Consider the following 25,405-nt stretch of genomic DNA (forward strand, 5'->3'; position numbering starts at 1 on the left):
TGGGTGACCAGATTGTGAGGGAGCTAAAGCAGGACACTGAGGGTGGGGGGGCAGCAGCGGCTCCTGCTCAGCGGCGGTGGCTCCTGTTTAGCAGTGGTGGGGGTGGTGCTCTCCACCTGGCCCCTCCACCCCGGCTTGTCCATTTGCTTCCCCTTCCCTCAGTTGGCCTGGGCTAAGGGAATGCAGGAGAATCCACATTCCCTTAGCTGCTGTGGGGGCCAAGAGGTCCTGTCCTGCAGCAGGCCTGTGTGGACAGGGAAGAGCTGGACCTTCTAGGCCCAACTCCTCCCTCTCCTATAGTGTCCCAGAGGGAGGGGGCAAAGAATGCCTGATTCAGATTTGTGGTGCTTTGCCATGCTGTGGGGCAAACCAGGGCATTCATATTTGCGGGAAGGTGGGATTGTGTGGAGTGCAGTCCCACCCTCCTGAAAAATGACCCCCTGGGGTCCCCCCTTGCATGGCAGAACTATTCCACCACTGCTTTGTTTCCTGGGAGGACATATTTCAGTGAGATACCAGGTGTCCCACTGAAATGTGTTCCCTGCAAGGACACATTTTGGTGCCAGAGCAGATATGGCACTGAAATGTTTACCCCTTGGGGGACACAGTAAATTGCGGAGCTTTCAGCTCCACAGCACTACTCTGCCAGCAGCCCCGTGCTGCCACTGCCATGCTGAATAGGCCTTCTATAACATATACGTTTTCATCAGGGCAACTGGCTATCTCCTGTTGACACAATAAGATACACTTCTTTGGTGAGAGGGTGTCTTTCTGTTTGTAGGAAAGGTAGAAAGGCCTAGATGTGGGGAGATGGAGACTTTCTACATTTTCAGGAGATGCTCTGCTATAGTCTCCCAAAGCTTATCTGACAGACTTGGCTAGAAAAATTCCAAAAGCCATCAGACATCAATTTCTGGTGCCTGGAGAAGTTTGTAACCTTCTGTAGCAATATGTGTAGGATAAGAAGGCTCATCCTCACAGTTACTAGGGAAGTAAACACTGTTGCCCAGGCAGCTATCCACTGACAATCTATTCCCTGACCTGGCACTGGAACACCCACTGAGTGTGAACAACAAATCAGGCCTTTGCCAGTGCCCACAGCTTGTGGCAATGATATCTTAGGGTGCCACGCAGTGTAGTGCGATTGGCATGAAGGCAGTCAAGTCAGCTCAAGATGAGCTGTGAGTGTGGATTGCCAGCAAGTTAGTCCCATCCTAGCCTGTTGCTTCATGCAGGCTGCTTCCCTTGTGTGGTTGGGAAGTCTGTTACAGTATCTTATTTGCGCTGCTTTCAGAACATTACAATTTTCAAATTAATTTTTGCATACGAAAAGAAATGGGAGCGACCATTGGTGTAAACCTTCTATTAACTGGGACATGTGATTAACTGGCAATGTACATTCCCCATGAGTTCCTGCTAACAGCACTTTTACTGTAATTGAAGCTCCAGCTTAGAACACCAACTGCCATTTTTTCTCTAGGCTCTTTTTATAGTATCCCTTTCTAAAGCTAAAGTACGTATGATAGTGTGAACACACAGAAATCAGCATTCATACTGCATTGGTGATGGTGCCATTCTGTGGATGTTCCCAGGTATTTACAGCAAAATAAACATTATTCAGATATGAAATTTTCCTGTTACAGATATATAGATGCAGTTTCAGCTGCCCAGCAGTGCCCTGTATTAGTTTTTAATTGGAACAATTACTACAAAATTTAGTGCCTTACGCTATTTCAGGAAGGCAGTTTCCTGTGGGTAAATCATATCTATTACAAAAAGTTACAGGTTAATACTAATGAGAGCTTGCTGGTATTTTTCAAACAAGCACAGAGAGAAGGAAGACATTGGAATGAAGCCCAGATAATTTAAATGTAACTTAAAGATACATACATCTTATTATTAATTTGAAATATGTTTTTTCTTTAAAGCCAAACTCATATATTTGTTTCTGATTCACATCTGAGGCACTGGCGAGTTCTCCAAACTAAATGAGAGCATACTTCCTCAAGCACTTTGACATAGTTGAGGCCAACCAGCTCTAGCCTTTTTCATGCCTCTTCCATTTTATGAAACTTAGCTTCATGGTATAGCATCACAGACACTCAAAAAGTGTTTTTCTTCTGTGGCTACCACATTTCAAATAGTTCTATGTGAATAAAGGTTAGCTTCGGTCAGAAGATGCAAATGGTTTTTTCAAGAGTCACAGGATTATTTTTGGTTCCCATCTGCCAAAGCATATGGCGATCCCCTGAAACATCCCTGAAACAATATATATGGAGTAACCAGCTCAAAAAAATTAAATATAAGATTTCTATATGTCTAAGAAGTCTGTGGTTTTAAATGGCTAAGATTGTTTTCACAGCAGGTCTAGTGTTGTAATTTCAGACTGGCATATGACTATGCAGTCTGACTAACAAGCAAGATATGTTATTTGTTGAATCTTATGAAATCATTTCTGTCTTCTGAGCAAGGACCCTGCATAAAGAAGAGTTATTCTGCCAAACTAGATACTATGGCATCAACTAATCACTTTCTGTTGAAGGCTTAGCATTTAGGGACAGTCAGCAGGTCTACCTCACTGACTACCAAGTATGTATGTGATGTTAAGTGACTTATGGTAACCCCAGCAAGGGGCTTTCAGATGTGTTTTGCCATTGTTTCCCTCTGCAGTCTTTCTTGGTGGTCCCCCACCCAAGTACTGACCCTGCTTAGCAGGGCTACACTATTCTATATTTCCCTCTGAGGTAATTCTCTAAGGATAACCAACTCAATGATTGAACAGTGGGTTTCTGAGTGGAAAACATGGCCCACAGTCTATATTGCAGAATCCTTATGTAGATTATCATACAGACTATCATGGAGTCTTTCAGATTAATGTTTATGCATTGCTGAATAGTGCATTAAATAAATTACTGCATTGCAAAGAGAGTTACTGTAAGGTCTATTAACTACTTATTTAAAGACTTGGCAACAGTGCACAACAATAAATAATTCAAGTAGCACCTCTAATCTTGTTTTCTTTCTTCTTAATTGGTTTTACAGCATTGTTTTGACATTTACCCTTGAATTAAAAAAAAAAAACTTGCCAGGGAAGAAAATGCATGCTTTGCATTACTTCACTTGCCAAGTAAGTACTTGTATATAGATGCTTCAGAATACAAGAATTACAGTCCGTGTTCATTGCTGTCAGTGGTGAAGAATGAAATAGCGTTATGTGAATTTACAGCTTTGCATAATTTGTCCATGGGTTGAGGAAGTCTAGAGGCATATTTTAAAAGCTTCTCTAACAACTATGTAAATACATAACCATCTAGTTGATGATGATGATGATGATACTATATTATTATGTGTTAAAGACAATATCAGTATCAATATCAAATGTGGTATTTTATTGCATCATCACAAAATAAGATTTACACTTTATTTTTTAATCCTCTTTGGTCCATAGAATAGATAAGCATGTATAATAGCCTCATTCCCTAGTAAAGGTTTTAACAACAACGGGATAAGTGCTAACACAATAGCAACACACATGCCTGGGGTTAGAACAAAGTATCAATAAAAATAGTAAGCAAACCTTAAACATATTGCATGATATGTTTTGAACTATTTATCTTTTCTTTGGCAATGTATAAGATCACTTCTTCTGAATATCTACTTGGTCCTTTTTCTGATCTTGCAATATAAGCTGCATGTGTAGGAAGCTGTTTGGTTTCACAGGTGCTTTATAAATCTGAATCCAGAATCACAAAATTTGTTTTGTGTATATATATTGAATGACCCTTCCCATTTCGTTTAATTGTCACAAACAGAAGTTCTTGCAAGTAGGAAATGTCCATGTACACACGAGCTTCCTCCCCTCAATGAGTTCCAAAATCAGAGCAAAAATATGTATGAGAACACTTCAGTGTTAAAAGAATGCTGTAGGGTTCTGATGGTTTTATTACACAGAGTTCTTTAGATCAGTGATCCCCAACCCCCGGTCCAGAGACCGGTCCCGGTCCATGGATCAGTCGATACTGGGCTGCGGCTCCTCCTCATCCTTTTCCCTGGCTGCTGCCTTGGGGGCTGCCCTGCCACTCTGCCACTGACTCACCTTTGGTGCTCTCCAGCAGCCACCATGGCTGGGGCTCCCCCTCGGCATGGCACTGCGCAGCTGCTGCTTGCAGACCCCCCCCCCCAGCGGGTGGCGGGAAGTCAGGGGTGCCGGTGGGAAAACAAGTGGAGGTGGGGCTCAGGCAGCTGTGGCAAAGTCCCTCAGCAAAAGACTACCCCCCAGGGCCTCAGTAAAATTGTCAAGCGTTGACTGGTCCCTGATGATAAAAAGGTTGGGGACCACTGCTTTAGATCATGCATGAGAGAAGCAGACCTTTCTATTCAGTGTATCAAAAAGGTGGGTATCCCAGAAGTACTTAACTGGTAGTAGATTTACTTGCTTTTGTCAGGAGATTGAAATATATGCTCCTTCCAATGTAACTCAACAGGAGAACTACTATTTGTGCAAACCAAACTTTGCTTCAAAGAAAAAAAAAATGATGAAAAGGTGTTTTATTTTAAATTCCTTAAAATTCATGCCACAGCACCATGAATCCCCCCCCCAAAAAAGGGGGGAATGCTGTATCGTTCCGGCATTTCTCCATAGCAATGCAGCAGGTAGGGGTTTTTAAAACTGAAAATGCTTCTGTGTTGTGACATTACCACAGAACAATGCGGAAGTGCCTTTTCTTTAAAAAAAAAATTAAGTCCATGAGAGAACCACTGTGCTGTGTTGGTGGCTTGCTGTGGCTAACAAGCTGAGGAGAGGTGGCAGGGGGGGGGAGGGGTTTGGCTTGTTTTCGCTTGCAACCTCATCGGGAAGCAAAAAGCCATGATCGGGCACAGGGAAAATGCAGGAGGGGCCACAAGCATGAGACCGTGTGAGGTTTGCACCTCCATGTGGAAACAGTCTATATTTCCACTATCAATACAAATAAAATTTTATATGATTCCATGAAACACTTCTGGTTTCCTTCTCATTCATCATTGCAAAGTTATATTGTGTATATTTCAGATGTCTACCTGGGGAACTGCAACCTTAACTATAGTGGGATATTGGTGGTAGCCTTCACTGCTTCCACTGAAACACAGTCACAACAGGGAAACCTATTTCAGGTTTGAAATGTGTCAAGCTGCCAAGCGCAGATGGTGGGGTGATGGACACAGGCGGCTATGTGCTGTGTCCTGGGATCTGTGGAAGTCCCCCAAGTCACCTAAGCCTCATGTGATGCCAATGACTTGGTACTGAGCCCCAATGCAGCCAGAATTTGGCACAAGTTTTGACTCATCATGTGGTTCGTGCCCATCCCTAAAATTAGCTTGTTGATATGTTTGTTTTTGCTGCTTAGACAGGCTGTTTTGAACACTTGAATGTATCTGTATCCTAAATGGGGAAAACAATCAAATACTATTGATCTCCTCTTGCATTTCCTGGCCAGCTTTCTTCTCTGAGGAATTCAATAATGCAAGAAGGAAAAGGAAGTGTCATATTGTTTAGCAGAAGCATATCACTGTTGATTTCTTTATTATATAATAATACAGATTGACCTCCAGGAGACTTTGAAACTTGCAAGCTCAAGAAGAAGCTCTAGTTATGTTACTAGAACAAGTGTGCTTTCCAGTGCAAATTCATTCTTGCATGCCTTGTACACTGTTATCAACAAATCCTAAATGGAGCAGAATTCACTTCAGTTTAGAAAACATGTTGCCTGGTAGTTTTTAATACCAAACTTGCATTATGAATAATGCTGTTGATCAATGCAATTATTATCACTTACAAGTTTATAATACAATTTATTGTATAGTTTAGTGTTTTAAAAATATATTAAAGTATGTTTTCTCATTCAGCGCTCCTTAAAGGAAGTAAAAGCTGGGATTTATTTAGCTCACAGATTTTTCATAGCTAGCAACAGCATCATAACATTCGCTTTAACAAGAATACGACAGCAAGAAATTCTAATTTTAACCAGTATTATTAATGGTATTAGGAATCCTTTGAGCCTCTTGTGGCGCAGAGTGGTAAGGCAGCGATATGCTGTCTGAATCTGTCTGCTCATGAGGTTGGGAGTTCAATCCCAGCAGCCGGCTCAAGGTTGACTCAGCCTTCCATCCTTCCGAGGTCGGTAAAATGAGTACCCAGCTTGCTGGGGGGTAAATGGTAATGACTGGGGAAGGCACTGGCAAACCACCCCGTATTGAGTCTGCCAAGAAAACGCTAGAGGGCGTCACCCCAAGGGTCAGACATGACTCGGTGCTTGCACAGGGGATACCTTTACCTTTACCTAGGAATCCTTTCCTCAGCTCTTTGCTGCCAGCATCAATTCCTCCTTTCTTCTTTCCTGAGCGCCAGTATCGTATAGTGTTTAAGAATGGTAGACTTTAATTTGTTGAACATGGTGTGATTCTTCACTCCTCCACGTACAGCCAGCTGGATGACCTTGGGTTCATGACAGTTCTCTTAAAGCTATCCTTGCAGAGCAGTTATCTCAGAGCTCTCTCAGCCCCACCTACCTCACAGGTAGAAGGGAAAGGTGTTTATAACTTCTTGTGACTTCTTCAGGTAGCAAAAAGCTCTTCTTTTTCCTGGTCTCCTGACTTCCTTCCTCCTCCTCCTCCTGCTGGTCATCATTGCTCATCATTGCCTGTTCACCACATTGGTTTCTACAATTTGTTTCAGCAAGGGGTTTTTGAGTCTGTACAGACATTTAAGTCTGTACAGATGCCAATTGTAAGTCGGGGGGGAGGGCTAGCCCAGGATCACTATAGCTTTAGAAAATCTTTATTTCTTAATCATCATCATCATGATCATCATGTTTCTAGACCACTTCTTTCAAGGCGGTTTACAGCATATTACAAATACATAGTTACAATACTTTATTAATGACATATTAAAAATCTAACATTCAAACCATTAAAATAGCCAACCAAAATAACCAACTCTCTATCTAGAAACTAATTTGGTTAATTAGCTTAGGGGTCAACGTAAAAGGAAACTAAACTTACAGAAAAATGAAAAGGTTCAGGAAAGGAGAAATAAAAGGGCCTCAGCCTGCTGCGCTGCTGGACCAATCAGGGCTGGGCTGTCACAGCATTTTTAAATCCCTTAAAATGGCAGCAACATCCAGATCAGGCATCATATCCAGTTTGGCTCATAGGCCCATTATGCACGGCCGCCGGAACAGCGATTTCGGGTCACATGGAAAACGCGGAGGGGGAAGAAGCGAAGCAAACCGCTTATGCACGGGACGGGACGGGACGCAACGGCAGCAAAACTCAGAGTAACCGATTATGCACATGGCGATCCCGGCGCCGCTTCAGGTTGCTCCCCTGTCACTCGGAAGCTGCGCTTTCTTCCGTGTTTCTCTAACGTGGCTTTTTCGGCGGCATGCACCGAATCTGTGGCCGGTTGCAGCCGGCACCATGCGTTATCGGTGATTTTAGTTGCCGCCATTCGACCCTGAATGTGCACTATTCCCCCCGTGCATAATGGGCCATAGTGATAACAGGCCTCTTAGCATACCATCAATTTTACTTATGCTCTGGGTTAATAAGAATCCACTCTCTTTCACTGTGGTTAGTACTGGCTTAACTCTTGCCATTTAACCTGGACTTCCATTCAATTTTTTACGAACAATCAGGATGACTAGTATGATCAAGCAGTTGCATTCCAGTATTGGTGTCCTTTGATTTCTTTCAGTATCTGATTTGTGACAAGTTTTCTGTTTACTTAATTGCAATGGCAGTATCAGGCTGTCGCGTCAAGGTCCTTGTCAGCTTCCTAAGTGTACAATCCCTCTAAAATGTCATTCTATCCTTCACCTTCTAGCCTAATTAGTCATTTCCTGTTGTCTGCTGCCTGGCTGCTTCTGTCTCAGAATTGATGAACAAAGGGTTATCAGTTGCTGTTGGCACAGGGGAATGTAAGAACTTTTTTTTTTTGCTTTGTAGCAAGCCAAGTTATTGTTCTGAGTAGCCATAAAGCCGGAGCTTGCACTTGGCAGAAGGAATTGCCACATTTTATGGAAAATATAATAATTTTTTTGTATAGAATCCTCATTTCAATTTCATTTATAACATATAAAAGGCACCACAAAAGTTCATTGGGTAAAAACCACAATAGATTGTAGTTTGCCTTAAAATGCTTAAAATACCTACATGTATCCTTTCATTTTCTTAAGGGAGTGGTTGGACTTCATTGATGATAGGTAAACTAGGTATATCCACAGCAGATAAAACCTGAATGTGTTTAATTTAAATATATCTTGATTAGGGGAACTATGAACATTTTTTTCTGTATTTGTGCATATGAGTGGATATTGTCATTTACCAAGTAGTAGCTTACTGTGGTTATCTGTATTGTTCAGTTGAGGGGTGGGGAGAATATGAATACTTCCCTATTTCCCTGAATCAAGTAAAGGTGGGGTAAAAGTGTCCTCATCCTTTGGCAGATTACAGACCCTGGTTTATCAAGTGGCTGGATGCATGCTTTGGTAAATTGCTACTTTTGTAAATGGCCACTAGTATTCAGCCAAATTCTGATTTCTTTTATGATCCTGAACTTCAGGAAACCAAGGCACTGATGGAAGTGGAATACAGAAGTTCCAAATCAGGTTAGACTGGAGAAGGAAATTTGCGCTGAAAGCCAAGAATCTATATATGTTTAGAGCAGAGATTCCCAAGAATGGTGGGACTATTTTTGTTGTTAGTAGTATTTTAAATAAAAAATTAAGATATCTCCCTTATATGTGCAGGTTGACCCACCTCCTCCCAAAAAGGCCAATGATGGGTCTAGATTTTGGCTGAATTTGGGCTGCAGCCAGGTGCTAGGCAGAGGAAGGCCCCTTCTAAGCTCTAAGCTTAGGGATGAGAGAGGGACCTACCACAGCCTAGCACCAAGATGTGGCCTGGTGATAGATCAAGCCAGGCCCCTGGCAAGCTGTGGGTTTGGGAGGGTGGCAGGGGGGGCCCAGCAGGAAAGCATGGCACTTCTGGCGGCATGGCAGGGAGGCATAGCCAGCTGATATCATTTCTAGTGTACCTTAAAGCCTGAAAAATTGTTTAGGGACAACTCCATAGTGAAAAGTTTGAAAAAGGCTGGTTTACAGGATACACTGTTACTGACTTGCAGCCATTTTTGCAACTCAAAAGCTTACATATTATCTCTACCAAAATAATGATCTCTCTCTCTTTCTCTCTGTGTGTGTGTGTCATTTATAACATATAAAAGGTACCAGAAAAGTTCATTGGGTAAATACCACAATGGATTGTGTGTGTGTATATGAAAAAACTTTCTATCCATCTATCCATCCATCCATCTATCCATCTATCCATCCAGTTTTTTTCACCTGTAGTCAGATTGAAATTGATTTGTATATAGCATGGATTCATGACAAATCATACAAATGAAGAAAAGAAGTACCACAAAGACTGGAAAGTAAAAGAGTTAAGCACAGCTGCAGAGAAATTATCAGAGCACAAATTATCAGAGATATTATCAGAGCACAACTATAAACAGTTCAAACAGAAGCAGAATACCATCTTACAGGCAAGTTTATTAGAAGAAATTAAAGCAATTATTACTTCATTCCAAGAGCTTTACCAAGAGCATAGCTCCAGAAACTGGCGCCATAAAGCTAATCTGACCAAATAAATTAGACTAATAACAACAACAACAAAAGGTGCATTACTTGGGTAAAATGTGAAGTTGTCATCTAATGCAGAAACTAAAAGGGAACTTTAGGGTCCCTAAAGTTTAGGGTCCTCTTTAGGATGGGGGGTAGGGTTGCCAGATCCAGTCTGGTAAACTCCTAGATGGAACCTGGAGAGGACGTAGACCTTACTACAGAGTCTACCCTCCAAAGCATCCATTTTCTCCAGGGAGCAAATCTCTGTAGTCTGGAGAGAAGCTGTAATTTCAGGGGCTTCCAGGGTCCTACTTGGAGATTAGCATTCCTACTGCTGATGAATCACAGGATCAAGCTCTTCTTTTTAAATATGGAGATTGCCAGAACAATTTGCTGTTAGCTCAGAAAACATCTTCTCTTATTTATTTTTTCAATGGCCAAAGCTTTCTTGCATGTTAAGTCTATGAAAACCAATGGAACACATTAGTAATGGCATAGCTAAAATATGTGAAGTGCTCTGAGAACTAGGAACATGAGAAGAGTTCTGCAGGAACCCATGTAGTTCAGCATTCTGTTTCCCACAGCAGCCTACTAGAGAAGCCCACAATATATCGCCCCCCCCCCTGCCCCCCACTTGCCTGTCAGCACCTGATATTCCAAGGCATTCTGTGCCTGGAAAATATAGGCTCCATTTAATCTTTAACCACTCCTGCAGTTAAATAAAGCCCTAAGGGCTATAGGGGAGGAGTTAGGGCAGGCTCTATCCATGATAAAAACTCAGAGGGGCGAATCAGGAGCCGTGAAGCAGCTCCTGATTCGCCCCTCCAAGTGCCACTCAAGGGCCAAGCGGCCAATGGGGAGGCGTGCGAAGCGCCTTCCAATTGGCCGCTAACCAGGACAGACCAAAATTCCATTCACCCAGCCCAGTCTGGCTGCCAGTCTGCTCCTGACAACCGCAGGGAGGGGAGGTCAGTAGGGCTGCCAAGGGGGATGAGAACACAGGCTGCGCCAGCCCTTTTTGCCCCAAGGCTGCCCTAACTGTCCTTTCCAACTGCAAATTTCCTCAGAACCCTGACAGAGCTGGCAGGAGGTCCCCCCCCCCCTTCAGGCCTGCTGGGAAGGAGCCTCTGACAGGCCCTGACTGGGGGGGGGGGGAAGGCATTTTCCTTCAGATAGCAACGCAGGGGAGCCTGAGGGCCTTCCTTTTGAGGGGGGACTTTCCCCTTCTGCCAAACAGTTGCCTGACAGGGAGGCCACAGAAAAGCCCCTTCTCACTTAAACTACTGCTCTGCCCGGAGGTTAGACACAGCCAAGCCATGTGTCTTTCTTCTTTGCAACTCTCTACAGATTTGAGGCCACTGCACAGCATTATTATGCAGAAGAAACTGGCTCTTTTGTCTCCTGTTTCATCTGCACAACAACCCTGTGCAGTAGGCCTCAAGTCTTTCAATTCAACAACAACCTGTGTGGGAGGCCTTAAATGTTTCTTCTCTACCACAACCCGGTTCAAAGTAGCCCTTTCTGCCTGGGGAGCTGATCTTTATACTCTGCAGGTGGGCTGTAATTCCAGGAGCTCTCCAGGCCCCACCAGGAGGTTGGCTACCCCTGGGATGAAAATATTCCTGGAGGTTTGGAGGTGGGACTTCAAAATCACACAATGCCTCAGAGTCCAGCCTTCAAAGGAGCCATTTTTGCCTGCAGTTGGGAGGGAGGGGTGCAGGTGTGTCCCTCCTGGGCTATGGGCTATGGCCAGCCCTTATCAGCAACTGTTTGTATTCTGGGGCGCAGACAGGCAGACCAGCATCAGTCCTGTGAGTCTGGAAAGTGCAGGAAGATCTAAATAAATATTTACAGCCTGAAACTGTAAATAGAGAACAAGTAAATGTCTGGAGACACATGGTAACTGAATGACTTATTAGCCTGGCAAATAATCTTGGCCTTGAAAAATAAAACAGTATAAAAAACCTTACTAAGGTCAATACTGCTGTGCACAGAGAGTCTTCCTCTTAAGGTTGCCAACTTCCCTGTGAGGCTCACTACCCCACCTCCCTCATGGGGAGTCTGCTATGGGGAGAGAAAGGGAAGACGATTGGAAAAGGCTTTGAGACACTTGAGGTCTGCTGGGTCACTGCGGCCCATTCCCAGTTCTCTCAGATCTCTCACAATCCCACATACCTCACAGGTTGACTATTGTGGAGAGACAAATGGAAAAGGTGTTTGTAAACCGCTTTGAGACTCCTTTGGGTAATAAGCAATAGGGTACAAAAATCTGTTCTTTTAAGGAACAACCATGAACGAAGCACGTGGGCACATAACATTTTATCAACAGTGAAAAAATGGAAAAGAAGGAACAGGGTGGACACCTGTGTACTGTGACTACCCCATGTGTATTAGGGCAGAGGGGCATTTCGATGAATGTGGCCTAATTCACACAAGAAGGGAAATGACGCAGATCTGAGAGGAATTGGTTGCCATGTAATCTTCCCCTAAGAAGAGTCTCCAGTCTGATTTTCCCTTCACATATCTGAGGACATGGCTCTGGAAAGCTCATCTGTAACCGTTATGCCAAAATTCCCAAAGGTCAGTCCTCTCCCACACTCAACAAACATTCCACACCACAGGTTCTTGACACCCATGGCCTCATTTGCCACCATGCCACCACAACCTCCCACACAACACACACATTCAACCCCATGCCCTTACAGACTGGACAACTCCTCCCCTTCCTCTTCCCACTGCCAAGCTCTAGCACCCGTTGTATTCATGGACACAACGGGCTTTGCCCCTAGTTTAACTATAGTATTTCATAGTTATTATAGTGCTACTGTATGTGAATTTGTCTAATTTTTGTTTAAAATCTTATAAGCTAGTGACCATCATTATGTTCAGCTGCAGAAAGATCATTTAATGGCTGTGACTAACGCAGTGGAGAAAATAATTATATACCATGGTGATTAAAAAAAATCTGAACAGGGAATCTCAGTGGTCAGGTAATGTTATCATAAATATGAAAAATAAGATACATAAACATAATCTTCAGTTCATCCTTATTAACAAACCTCTTGATATAATAGCCACCTAATATACTTTAACTGAAAGCAGCATGAGCCTTTTGATGTTGATACAATATTTCAGCCTAGGTAATAAAATAAACTACAGAATGGGAGCCTAAAGTTCTTAGATGGAATGGCTAGCATTCTGAATTAAAAGAGGATTGCCTGCTGGAAGGAGCAGATGCAAATAAATGCCCTTGGCATTTACTGCAGTTTCTGCCAATGCCCAATACTTTCGGAATGGTCTTTTTCTAAACCAGCAGCAGATATAAGTGAATGCAAGGTATATGATGCCTTATCCACAACTGTTCTGCTTAACCATTAATGCTCTTATTCATTTTAGAGCCTCCTATTGTGCCACCTGCTTATGTAGTCCAAGGTAATTGGCTGCAGACAAATAAGTTTTAAAATTACCTGTTCACTTGTAACACTGTCCTAAATGGAATGTGAAAAGTTTTGCTTATTTGAAAAAAAAAAAGTAACATTCACTACTATATTAATATTGCACCAAAACAGAACTACCAAATCCCTTGAAACATTCTGAGGCAATCAGTTTAATAAAATGAGATGCCTAACAGACGGTACTACACACACTACTGCTCCCAGGTGTCTGGCCACCACTAGATGCACCAATAGCATGGGAACCAGATGCAAGAACTGTGGACATCTGCTGCATCTGATTGCACCTGGAAATTATGCCCCACAGGACAGTGTTTTCTCCAAATGGATAACTTACTGAATCCCTGGAGAAAATCGAGCCAGACAACATGTTCAAGTTTAAGAAGATTAGTGTTCCCAGGGATCTAGGTTTACTCCCCTCTTTCTTTTTTTATATCAGTTGCCCACCTAAAAGATACAGAAGGAAACCTCCCAAAACACTCTCCCAACCTAGTCACCCAATGGACAACCCCAAAAGCAAATGGAATTAAAATCAGTCAGATCCAACATGCTCACATATCCTGTACATTCAGTTCTCACAGAGGCTCAATATAAGCGTCCAAGTTCAAAGGAAATGACTGTCCTCTAGCAGCCATCAGCAAAAGCTACATCACAGAATTGCTGCCCAGTTATGCCTTGTGCCTTTCTTGCTCCAAATGGGCCAAAGCAGATCAGTCCCTAGCTTTAATGCTGGAAATTCCAGAAACATATCAAAGACCACAATTTAAAATCTCAGTAAGGACTGACAATAAATAAGAACTAAATTAGTCAAATACAGTCCTAAATAAAACTGCCTCCTCAAGATTAAAGTGCATGGGTTGGGTGCACTTCCTGGGGTGGTGGTGTTATATTATTTGGGCAAAATGACATATTTCATGTGCCTACTATATGAGCTCCTTTGATTGGTGGGAGAGTCTCCTATGATCTTTATTCCTAGAAATGTATGGAAGAAGATGGTTCTGCAGATAGCAGATAGCACAGTCCCAAGCCATATAGGATTGTAAATGACAAACACCACTTGATTGTTTCTGCACAGAAGGGTAAAATGTGCATGGCCTTCTGCTTGCAAATGCAGGGTGGTAAACTTTGCATTTGCAGCCCTTCTTACGGGAGAACCCCTCCCATGTTTTCCCTGTGCCCCATTGTGGTTTTTTGCCCCCCAATGAGGCTGCAAGGGAAAACAAACTGAACTTCTCCCTGGCCTATTATGCACAGCCGCTGAAACGGCGGTATGGAGAATGCAAAGGAGGAAGAAGCGAAGCAAACCGGTTACTCACGGGATGGAATGCAATGGCGGCAAAACCCAGAGTATCCGATTATGCACACGGCTAGTCCCGAGCTGCTTCTGGTTGCGCCCTGGTCTTGGGAAGCTCCACTTTCTTCTGCATCTCGCTAACACAGATTTTTCGGTGGCATATGTTGACTCTGCACCTGGTTGCCGCCTGCAGCGTGCATAATTGGTGATTTTAGCCGCCGCCATTCTACCCCGAATGCAGACCTTCCACTCCGTGCATAATGGGCCCCTCTGCTCCTTGGCTTCTCAATCACAGCAAGCCACCAATCACAGCCAGAAGTTCTCTTGTAGACTTAAACTTTCTTCCCCCCTGAACCCTACAATTATTTTAAGTCACTTCTGCATTGCTATGTGGCAGTGCCACAAAACAGATGTATTTTTAATAAAAATCAACACTGCCATGTTGCTATGGAGAAACACCAGAACAATATAGCATCCCCCCCCCGCCCTTTTTGGGGGATTCGTGTTCTTTTGGACTTTGTTTCTGAGTGGATTTCTGAGATGTTGAACATTGTAACTGGAGCCCAAAAAGTCATTTTTGGTTAATGGTTGGCTTAAAACAAAGCACTCAGACCCCTATATGATCGGGAGAAGGCTCCTTGATCATGCCCCCCCCCTTTCCCAGCTCATTTCCCACCTCTGTTTTTTGGCTGCCTGAGTTGTGAGAAGGCTGGACATGCTAACTGAAGCCCAAAAGGACATTTTGTGTTAATGGTTGGCTTTAAAATAAGGTGCTCAGACCTCTGTATGATCAGGAAAAGGCTGCTCAATCACCACCACCACCCTTCCCAGCTCATTCCTCACCGCCAGAAAATAGAAACGGGATTGTGTTTTGCCTGCCTGATCCATCAAAGACCATGGATACTTTGCAGAATATTTTATTTTACCTTTGACCATGTAACTTTGGGGTCATGCTGCAACACAGACCATGCAATTCAAAAAAATTTACTTGGATCAGGAAATGGAGAGGGGAGAGTGAGTGCAAGGGCAGGACAACACTGCAGAGACTATTGCATCTTTCCCCCTCCATTCATACAGGCTTGCCTTGGATTGCAAGATAAAAAGTGGCAAATCCAGTTTGGGCAATTTTTTCATCTCAAGGCAAATCTGGTCAAAATGCAAGCCAGCCCCTGGACAGCATCAGGATGCAAACGACATCATGTGGAGGGGGCTCTGAAACTCTGAAAGCAATGGAAAAGGTCCTTAAATTAGGCTCAGGAGATGCTACAGATAATTTCCATCCTGAATTATCATGTTTGATTGTCTGCTTATTTTATATTTGTTCGGAGAGGGGGAATTGGTGGGTTTTGTATGTGGTTATAAGGATGCTGTGTCATGAAATGAACAGATGGGACTCATTTTATTTTATTTTTTTAATCTTGATTTATTGTTTTTGCTCTACCTTCTTTTTAAATCTTATGCAATTTTAAATGTGGTAAGCATATCTTGCTTTGTAGACTGTAAACTGTTTGTGCTGCAAAAAGAAATTCTGCAGCTCTTTGGACACCATTTGATAAATAGATTTCATGCAAATAAGGGAAAGGAAAAAAACAAAATGTATTTTTTATAAAACCCATAGTATTTATTTGTCTCAAAATGTTTTCAAGAAATTCTACTTTGAGAAAATAATAGTAGAATTTCTTTAGTTTAATTAAGTTGATTTCTGTGAGTTTCACAATTAGATCTACCACTTCGATAGAATAAATTTTTATTCCCCCCCCCCATTACAATTATACACAATTACTGTTCAGGATGTTAATAACTGTTGGTAAACCCTCCCCCTTTATGTTTGAATGAATAAAATAATTAAGTGAACAAGCGAATAAAAATCCATTCAATTATAATCCACATAATACAACATAATAATTTGACCCTCGAAACAGTTCTTGTGCTATAAATAAATAAATAATAACAACTATGTAAAAGATTAAAGCCCTAGTTTGAAGTTTGGGTAAAGAGAAATATTTTTACCAGGTGCTAAAGGGAGTAGAGTTGGCACCAAGGGATTCTCAAGGGGGAGAGCATTCAACAAGTGAGGTGCTACTACCCAAAAGCCCTGGTTCTGGCTTCTGCAGGTGTTATCACAGAGAACATATGAGGAGGAACCCTATAGCCAGAAATGGTTTACTGGGGAGGCAATTTTTTGAAGGGGCAGTAACCTGGGGCTGCATGCTCAACTGCTGACTGCCAGCCCTGTCTCACCCTGTACACTCCTCCTCCTCTCCCCCCAGGAATTATGCCTTTCCCCACCCTCCCCCAAAAAGTGTGTGTGAGCCTTGCTGCTGATTCCCACCCAAAGCAACCAAGCACCTCTCTCAAAAGTGGCTGGTGTGTGAGATGTGAGCCAGGCCAGGGTGTGGGGACTCAGATGATGACCATGAAGATTTTGCAGTAGTAGCAGCTGCTGCCACCTTCCATGAAAGAGGCAGCGGTGGAAACAACTCCTCACAGCACCAGCTGGCAGCAGGCGTCCACTACTCTCTGCACTGCCTGCACTCATTGGCACCTGCCTTGCACCAACGTGTGCACAAGCACCATACTTGCCCAGCCCTGCCACCTTCGCCACCACTCCTACAACCTGGATGGGGTTGTAGTAATTATTGAAAATTACTGTTTTATCAATGTACACCTAAACAGAGATATACCCCTCTAAGCCTATTGACTTCAACAAGAGATCTAACTGCTTAGGACAGCAGTTCATAAATTAAAAAGAGCCAGTTTGGTGTAGTGGTTAGGAGCAAAGGCTTCTAATCTGGTGAGCCATGTTCGATTCTGCACTCTCCACATGCAGCCAGCTGGTTGACCTTGGGCTCAACACATCACTGATAAAGCTGTTCTGACCAAGCAGTAATATCAGGGCTCTCTCAGCCTCACCTACCTCACAGGGTGTCTGTTGTGGGGAGAGGAAAGGGAAGGCGACTGTAAGCCGCTTAAGCAGCATATAAGATCCAACTCTTCTTCTTCTTCTTTAATATGTGAAATAAAGGATTAGTTATGGTGATTGACTAAAAAGTTTGTATGCCAATTGTTGTTTTTGCTGACTGAAAGTTCTTCCAGTTCACCCCTCTCACACACACACACACACACACACACACACACACACACACTCACTCACTCACTCACTCACTCACTCTTCTTTCTGTCACCACCTTCAATCTGCACAAATCAGAAATAAAAGATATGTTTAGATTTGATCTTTGAACACGTCCTGTTTACTTTGTGAATGAATTGAAAGTTTCCTATTTATGCAATGTATTATGCAATAAATAGGAAACCCCTTCTGAGATACAAATTTAGAACTGTACAGTTAATGGTAAAGGTAAAGGTAAAGGTAAAGGTAAAGGTAAAGGTAAAGGTAAAGGTAAAGGTAAAGGTAAAGGTATCCCCTGTGCAAGCACCGAGTCATGTCTGACCCTTGGGGTGATGCCCTCAAGCGTTTTCTTGGCAGACTCAATACGGGGTGGTTTGCCAGTGCCTTCCCCAGTCATTACCATTTACCCCCCAGCATGCTGGGTACTCATTTTACCGACCTCGGAAGGATGGAAGGCTGAGTCAACCTTGAGCCGGCTGCTGGGATTGAACTCCCAGCCTCATGGGCAAAGCTTTCAGACGGCTGCCTTACCACTCTGCACCACAAGAGGCTCACAGTTAATGGTAAGCCATCTTAAAAAGAAATCACAAACTTTAATTTTAATTGGCTATAAAAATTGAACCCAACTCTCTAAAACTTCATGGGATTGATCCTATAAGAAAGTAGTAAGATTCTAAAACTATTCCCCACATTGAATGGAAAACAAATAAATTAAAGCAAAATGTTTTACCAGTTCAAATAAATGAAAACAGAAAAACAAATAGTTTATTAATTTTTATTCTCATTTTATTTTTTTCAACCAAAAATGACTGGGCTCTTTCTTTCTTTCTTTCTTTCTTTCTTTCTTTCTTTCTTTCTTTCTTTCTTTCTTTCTTTCTTTCTTTCTTTCTTTCTTTCTTTCTTTCTTTCTTTCTTTCTTTCTTTCACTTTTACATAATTTTTGCACATTACAGAAAATTCAGAATTGTTTTAGGAACACAAGAAGAGATTTGGATGACGAAACTTGTGAAGATGTCTCCTAAAAGGGGGGAGGGAGGTTATATTATTCTGTATTGATAATTGCAAGGGTACCTGACACATTCCACATTACTTTCATTAATCTATCAATGTTTGTTGCTCATTGTAGTTCATTAAACAGGTACAAATCTGTCAACATTTGATCTATACAGAAACCTTGTGTAACTTCATCCCATCCTTTGGTCTCTCCTTTCCACAATATTGGAAGGCACTGTATTTCTTTGTTTAAACATTCTTCATTTATGCCTTTGAAAGCACTCCCTACAGATATTCTGCTAGCTTTTAGCAGAATCTGAGTGAGCAACATTACAGTCCTGAATCCTGGTTAGTTCACAATGCCATATAAAGTTTTCCACCATTCTAAAGCACAGCATAACAGCATCTAATGACTTTGCACCATGGGGATAATTGCACATATTCAGCATTATTGTAGCGAGGAGATGAGCTCCCAGTTGTAACTAGAGTGGTTTTCTGGAAAATGCATGATGATTCCAGGACAATGAAGGACAAAACTGAAGTGGAAAGTACCTAGATTCACAGCTTTCAAACTTGATCATTCTTACTGTTAAAATACAAGGTTTTCATATTGCCTCACAACCAATTGAGGAGAGGTGATAAGCTGTTAGTTTGTGAGATGCAAAAAACCCATGGGAACTGAGCTTACTTTTCTACCCACAAATTCTTGAACTAGCAGAGTAGCGGGTCTCTGCTGCCTGCATAATGTAGGGGACAGCTGTGTATCTATTACATTTTGTGCCAGGAACACAGGGAGTAGAGTACATGACACTCAGTTGCTTACAGCTGAAAATTGCTGGGTAAGCTTCCCTGGGGGTATAGCCATATATAACATTCAACACTGGGGGCCATTCCGCACGACTTTAATATAGCACTAGTCTTACATTTTGTTTTCGCCACTAAAACTGTGTTCTGCATGACATTGTGAGCAATCTGCAACACTCCTGCAACACTAGCGCCAATATCGCTTTGTTGTAGCGATTTTCAGGAAATCGGGAAAAGTGGATTCACCCTCAGAAAATCGCTACACTCTTGCCAACCACCTGCAACACTTGCGGAAAAGACCTGTGCGTTCTCAATGTAGTGGTTGCAACAAAGTCCCTCCCCCTGGCTCTCTCCTCCGAACTTCCGGCGAAGTGATTGCCATTTTTTTCCCCTTGGCAGCAGCCCATTTAGTCTCACACAGCATTTTGCCTCACACAGTGTCCATCCAGTTCCTTCAGAAGGAACTACAACAGGGCAATGATGCCAACACCTTTTCCCTGATATTATCTCCTAGCACAAGGATTCTGGCATCGACTGCCTCTGAAGGGTTCCCTTTAGTTACAGCTAGTAGTCATAGGATAGGTCTATTGTCCATGAATCTATCTTTAAACCTGTGCATGCCTGTGGCCATTACTACATCCTCTGGCTTGAATTCCAATTTTAATTACTTTCTCTCTAAAGTAGAATATCCTTTTGTCTTTCTTGAATTTATTGCCCATCACCTTCATTGGATGCCCTTGAGTTCTAGTATTTGGGAGAAGGAGAAAAAGCTCTCCTTGCCAACTTTCTACCCCTTGCATAACTTTATAAACGTCCATCATGCCCCACCTTTAGTCATCTCTATTCTAAATTGAAAAGAGCCAGTCTTTCCTCATGGGAAGTACTCCAACCTTCCTAATCATCTTGGTTGCCCTCTTTTGTCCTTTTTTAGCTCTGTGATGTCCTTTTTGAGATACAGTGACAATAACTGGACACAATATTCCAAATGAGACCGCACCATAGATCAATACAAGGGTCTATAATATTGGCTATTTTATTTTCAATCTCTTTCCTAGTAATCCCTAACACAGAGTTTGACTTTTTCAGCACACTGGGTTGACACTTTGATTGAGCTATCCACTACAACCTCAAGATCCTTCCCCTCTCAGTCGCAGCAAGTTCAGATCCCGTTAGTCTACACTAGAAGTTGGGAATTTTTTTTTCTCTTTACATTTACCCACACGGAATTTTGTTTTTTACTATGTTGTTGTCCAGTCATCCAATTTGTGGAGGTCCTCTTGGAGCTCTTCAAAGTCACAGATGATTTTCACCATCCTAAATAATTTTGTGTGTTTTGCAAGTTTGAACACTATACTACTCATCCTTTGTTCCACATCATTTATGAATACATTAAATAATACCAGCCCCAAACCTATCCTTGTGAGACCCTACTGCTTACTTCCCTCCATTGTGAGAATGGTCCATTTATTCCTACTCTTTGCTTCCTGTCATTTAACCTTTTTTTAATCCATAAGGGAACCTGTGATTTTATCTTATGATTGCGAAACTTACTCAGGAGTCTTTGGTGAAGTACCTAGGTAGAAGTCTTTTGAATGTCCAACAATATAATGTAGCATCACTTCCATCCCTTTATTTCTATAGTATCTGCTGATGTGGCCATCATCATTATTATTATAAGTTGTCTTTCTTATTAATATAAGTTCATTTGAGAGCCAGCATGGTGTAATGGTTAAGAATGGTGGCCTCTAATCCAGAGAACTGGGTTTGACTCCACACTACTGCTCCATATGCAGCCATCTGGGTGACAGTTCTCCCTCTTAAAGCTCTCTTAGACACCTAACTCACAGGGTCTCACAGGAAGGAAATGGTTATATAAGCCACCTTGGGACCTTTAAGTAGTAAAAAGCAGGGTATAAAAACCCAGCTCTTCTCCTTCTTGTGATGTTGCTGTATAAACATATATGATTTCAAGACACTGCACCAGCAAAAGATCAGACTCAGCAGATACAAATTTAAGATAGATTAAGAATATGGATCAACATGAATGAAGTCCTGGGCACACTCATCCAGAAGGACAATGTCATGCTCTAATAATTAACAAATTAACAAACCCAACAGTTTTATTCATCTAGTGGGACTAATCCAAAATTAGTAGTTTGGTGACTGCAGTGCATCTGTTTTGTGAACTATAAGAAAGAGCTACTTGCTGTTAATGAAAATCACAGGATAAACTTGACCAAGCAGCTCAGTTCAGAACATGAAAGCTCATGTATCACTGTAACCTACCCAACCTTTCCTGTACTAAATGACAAAGTGCTGGGAGGCACCTTCAGGTCAGGTCTCATGCTCACTCAAATGCATGTCCTTCATCACAGAACTCTGTTGAACCCATACATAATTCAACATCTTAAATCATGGAGACAAATGCACTAATTAAGATGCAAAATTGGGAAAAGATAAAGTCCAGGAAACTGGGCATTTCAAAGAAGAATTAGCTCTAATATTCTGTTTTAAAGTGACTTCAGGCCAACAAGAATTGCAATTATACAGTACCATAAAACTTGCTTTTTGCCATATGACAGATGAATTAATATAGTAACATGTGATTAATATAAGATTAATATGTAGAGACTACTAAAATACAGAGTTTACTCTTTTTTTCTCCCAATCTGATATCATTTTGCCTTCTGTTAATGATCCTTTTGGGTAGTGTTTTGGTTACTATAATCTTTTATGTCTGAGGTCTTGTGTATGTAGTCTTCCTAACACATTTTCATTTTAAAACTGTTGTATTTACAGAATTTTAACATTTTGAAAGAAAACATGATTTTGAAGAGATTAGTTTTCTTTCCATGCAATTCATCCCCCACAGGGTAAAAGTATGTGGTATTTTTTCATACATTAATATGAAAAGCTGCTTTCATTACATAATATTTGAAGCTGGTTTCTATAGGTTCATGTAGTTCAGTACCCATGGGTTAATGTGGTCTTGATTGTTACCATCATTCTGCCATTTGTCCTGGACCCTAAAAATAATCAACAATAACCCCATGCACAAGCATGATTATTATGATATTGCTTCTACTGATATGAACATACTGGATTAATGAAGTAAGAAAGGGACAACATTAACTGTAGGAGTGAAATGTATGTTCGATATTTCCCCATTGTCCATGGAATTACTAGGCTGCTATTCCCCACCATCATCCCATACATAGTAGTGCCCCTATTTCCATGTGTGAAATACTGGAACTACAGCTAAAGAACCTCAAAGTCTTAGAGACTGTTAGGAAGAGAATAGGCTGAGGGGAAAGAACAGCAAGAAATCATTTTATACTCAAGTCACAGTTCGAGGATCAAGATGACAGAAGAAGGGGGGTGTTAAGAAAAGAAGGACAGAGGATGGTTCCTTGAGGATTAGTTCACAGAGCTTGTTGCATAGGAGACCACCTGGAAAAAGTGCCGAGATGGCCATGTAAGACAATGATGAATGGGCTGCTTCCCCAGGAATGGATTCTCACAATGATTTACTATACTGAATAATAGAATGCAGAGGAGAGTATATGATATAAATTATGGAAAGAGAAGTAAAAATATTCTAGTAAAAAAGTAAATAAAACATGTATCCTATAAGGAGGAAAGATAAATAATTTAAGAAGAACAGAGGAGAGAGAAAACACTTATTTTTGAAATAGTATTTGCATTGTAGCAAAAGAATTCTGTGAAGACTAACATAGATAAAGCAGCAGACAAGGACACTGAAAAGAAAAGAGGGCTAATGAAAAGTGGAGGAGAGGATGAATGTAATATACATCAGACAGAAGCGAGCCAAAGGAGAGTTAGATAAATTATTTTGAACTGTTCCGAGGCATGCAAATGAAAAATTCAAAAGAATATATTTTAAAATAACAATCAAAATGTATTTCCCCCTCTGCCCTGTTACCAAAGCTCAAATATGCAATGAGGATGGAATCCAGTCAGTCACTAAGAAATTCTTATGAAAGCAGGCAAAGAGTTTTCCTATGAGATGAAAATAAAGTAGCAGAGCTACCCTCCCATCACCTGGTTCACTGTAATTCTTGCAACTAGAGCCAAGAGAATTCTGTTAACCCCCTGCTGGCCCTTGGGAAGCTGTTCCCAATGGGTAATACCTTAACAGCCTCAAACGACTCCATAGTTTGCCAGGCAACCTCCTGTGAAAATATTGCGAGAAATTTATGGAACTCTGGGTGAAATTTACTCTGAAAAATTGCTGGAGACAGAGAATATGGCTAAGTAATCAGCTAAATTACATCTCTTGGTTAATTACTGAAATATGTTTGTGATTTTTTAGACAACAGTAATGAAAAAAAAAGAAAAAAAGGGTTCCATCTGCAAGCTCTAGCAAAATATGATGCTTTCCCCGCCAGTAGTAATTTGAGCTAGAGAGAATAGCCTCCCTGTGTCAGCAAAATAATCTAATTATGTATGTAGGATTTCCCCCCCCCAAAAAAAACTTTCACTGTTTTAATTGGTTCTTTCACATTCCCTCAAGCAACAAACCATAGCTTAAAGCATTGCCTGTCCATCAAGCACTCTAAATAACAAAACCTAGAATAAATTAATCATATTTATATTGCTGAACAGATAGCTTCCAAATAGGCACTTAGAGATGTTGCTTCTGACCCCTTGTGTTTTCTTGACACCCTGTCTTAAGTATTTAAAAGTGGATGCCTCTTCCCCATTCAGGAGGCCATCAAGTTACATCACAACCAATCACAGAAGACAACCATAATTAGCAGCAAGTGTATGGTGGTATTCCATCTCTTTTTCACACTTTTCAGGGATGCTGAGAACATCACAAAAACTGAGATGATCAGTCAAGCCTGCCCTGTTTATATGTTCCTTTTGTGTAGCTTTTCTTTTCCTTGCTCAGATTCTTTTTTCTTAATTCGATATATCCTGAGGTTCTGTGCCTCTGTGGCTAAGAAATCCTCAATCAATTTCAGTTCAAGTTCTTAGTCTTAGAGCTGTATTCCTTAAAACTAATACTTTATTAATCTTCACAGGGTGTGTGGAATATTAATAAATAGCAAGAACACCTTGATCAGTTTCAGTACATAGTTCTGAGCAAACCAGGTCTGCAGTTAGAAATTAATTCACTCCTTGAAACCATTGGTCAGTTTTATCTTGGATATATTGAGTGAACACTTAATTTAGAGCAGTTGTTCTCAAGCTTCCTAATGCCATGACCCTTTAATACAGTTCCTCATGTTGGGGTGACGCCAACCATAAAATTATGCAAGGGTTCTTTCACAGAAATTAAACTGAAACTGACCAATGGCATTAAGATTCATTGTTCATGATTGTATATACATTGTTTTTTTTCTGGGGTTTCATTTCAGTTCTGCCTCTTCTCCCACCATGCCGATTTCACTCTTTTCTGCTGCTCCAGACAGATGAATGTTCTATCTCGATCTACCCCAGAAGGGTGTTATGTGGATGCCCCCCCCCCCAGGCCAAGCTGCTTGCCCTGCTGCAACCCCTGTGAAAGGGTCGTTTGACCCCCAAAGAGGTCCCAACCCCCAGGTTGAGAACCACTGATTTAGAGGGTACAGCTCAAACCCAGGAATCAGAAATTAAATTGACCATATTGACAGTATATAAAGTAAAAGAAGAAAGTGTTCTGGTTGTGGAAAGCTCATCTTTAATAGGCAACCTGTTTCTTAAGTAGTAGATTTTTTCTTTAGGCGGGAAGTGGTTTTTGCATTGACCATTGTGGCTAAGCTTTACAAGAACACACATTCCCAAATTGTTCTTAATCTGGACAGTGTCTTTCCTGTTAATGAAAATGTGGGTCAGTTGTAAGGGACGGAGGGAGACCTTTATGTCTGCAAGCCAGTCACTGTAAAATGTAAATGTTTCTTGAAGACTGTTGCAGAGAGCAGTCAGTGAGGAGACATGGTGGCAGCAGTGGATGTGGGCATAAGCCAAGGGAAAGCAGCATGGGGTATGCATGCCCCATCTGCTTTTTGCCCAACTGAAAACATATGCAAACAATTTGAATGCAAATAAACAAGCATAGACAAAGTGT

At 41.6% G+C, this 25,405-nt stretch overlaps 1 protein-coding gene across 7 annotated transcripts in view; it reads left to right on the forward strand.

Moving 5' to 3' along the window:
* Window positions 1–25,405, forward strand: part of HS3ST5 (heparan sulfate-glucosamine 3-sulfotransferase 5) — a 247,231-nt gene that overhangs the window by 148,576 nt on the left and 73,250 nt on the right. The window lies entirely within an intron of this gene.

This window comes from Paroedura picta, chromosome 1, assembly GCF_049243985.1.
Source record: "Paroedura picta isolate Pp20150507F chromosome 1, Ppicta_v3.0, whole genome shotgun sequence".
NCBI classification, from domain to species: Eukaryota; Metazoa; Chordata; class Lepidosauria; order Squamata; family Gekkonidae; genus Paroedura; species Paroedura picta.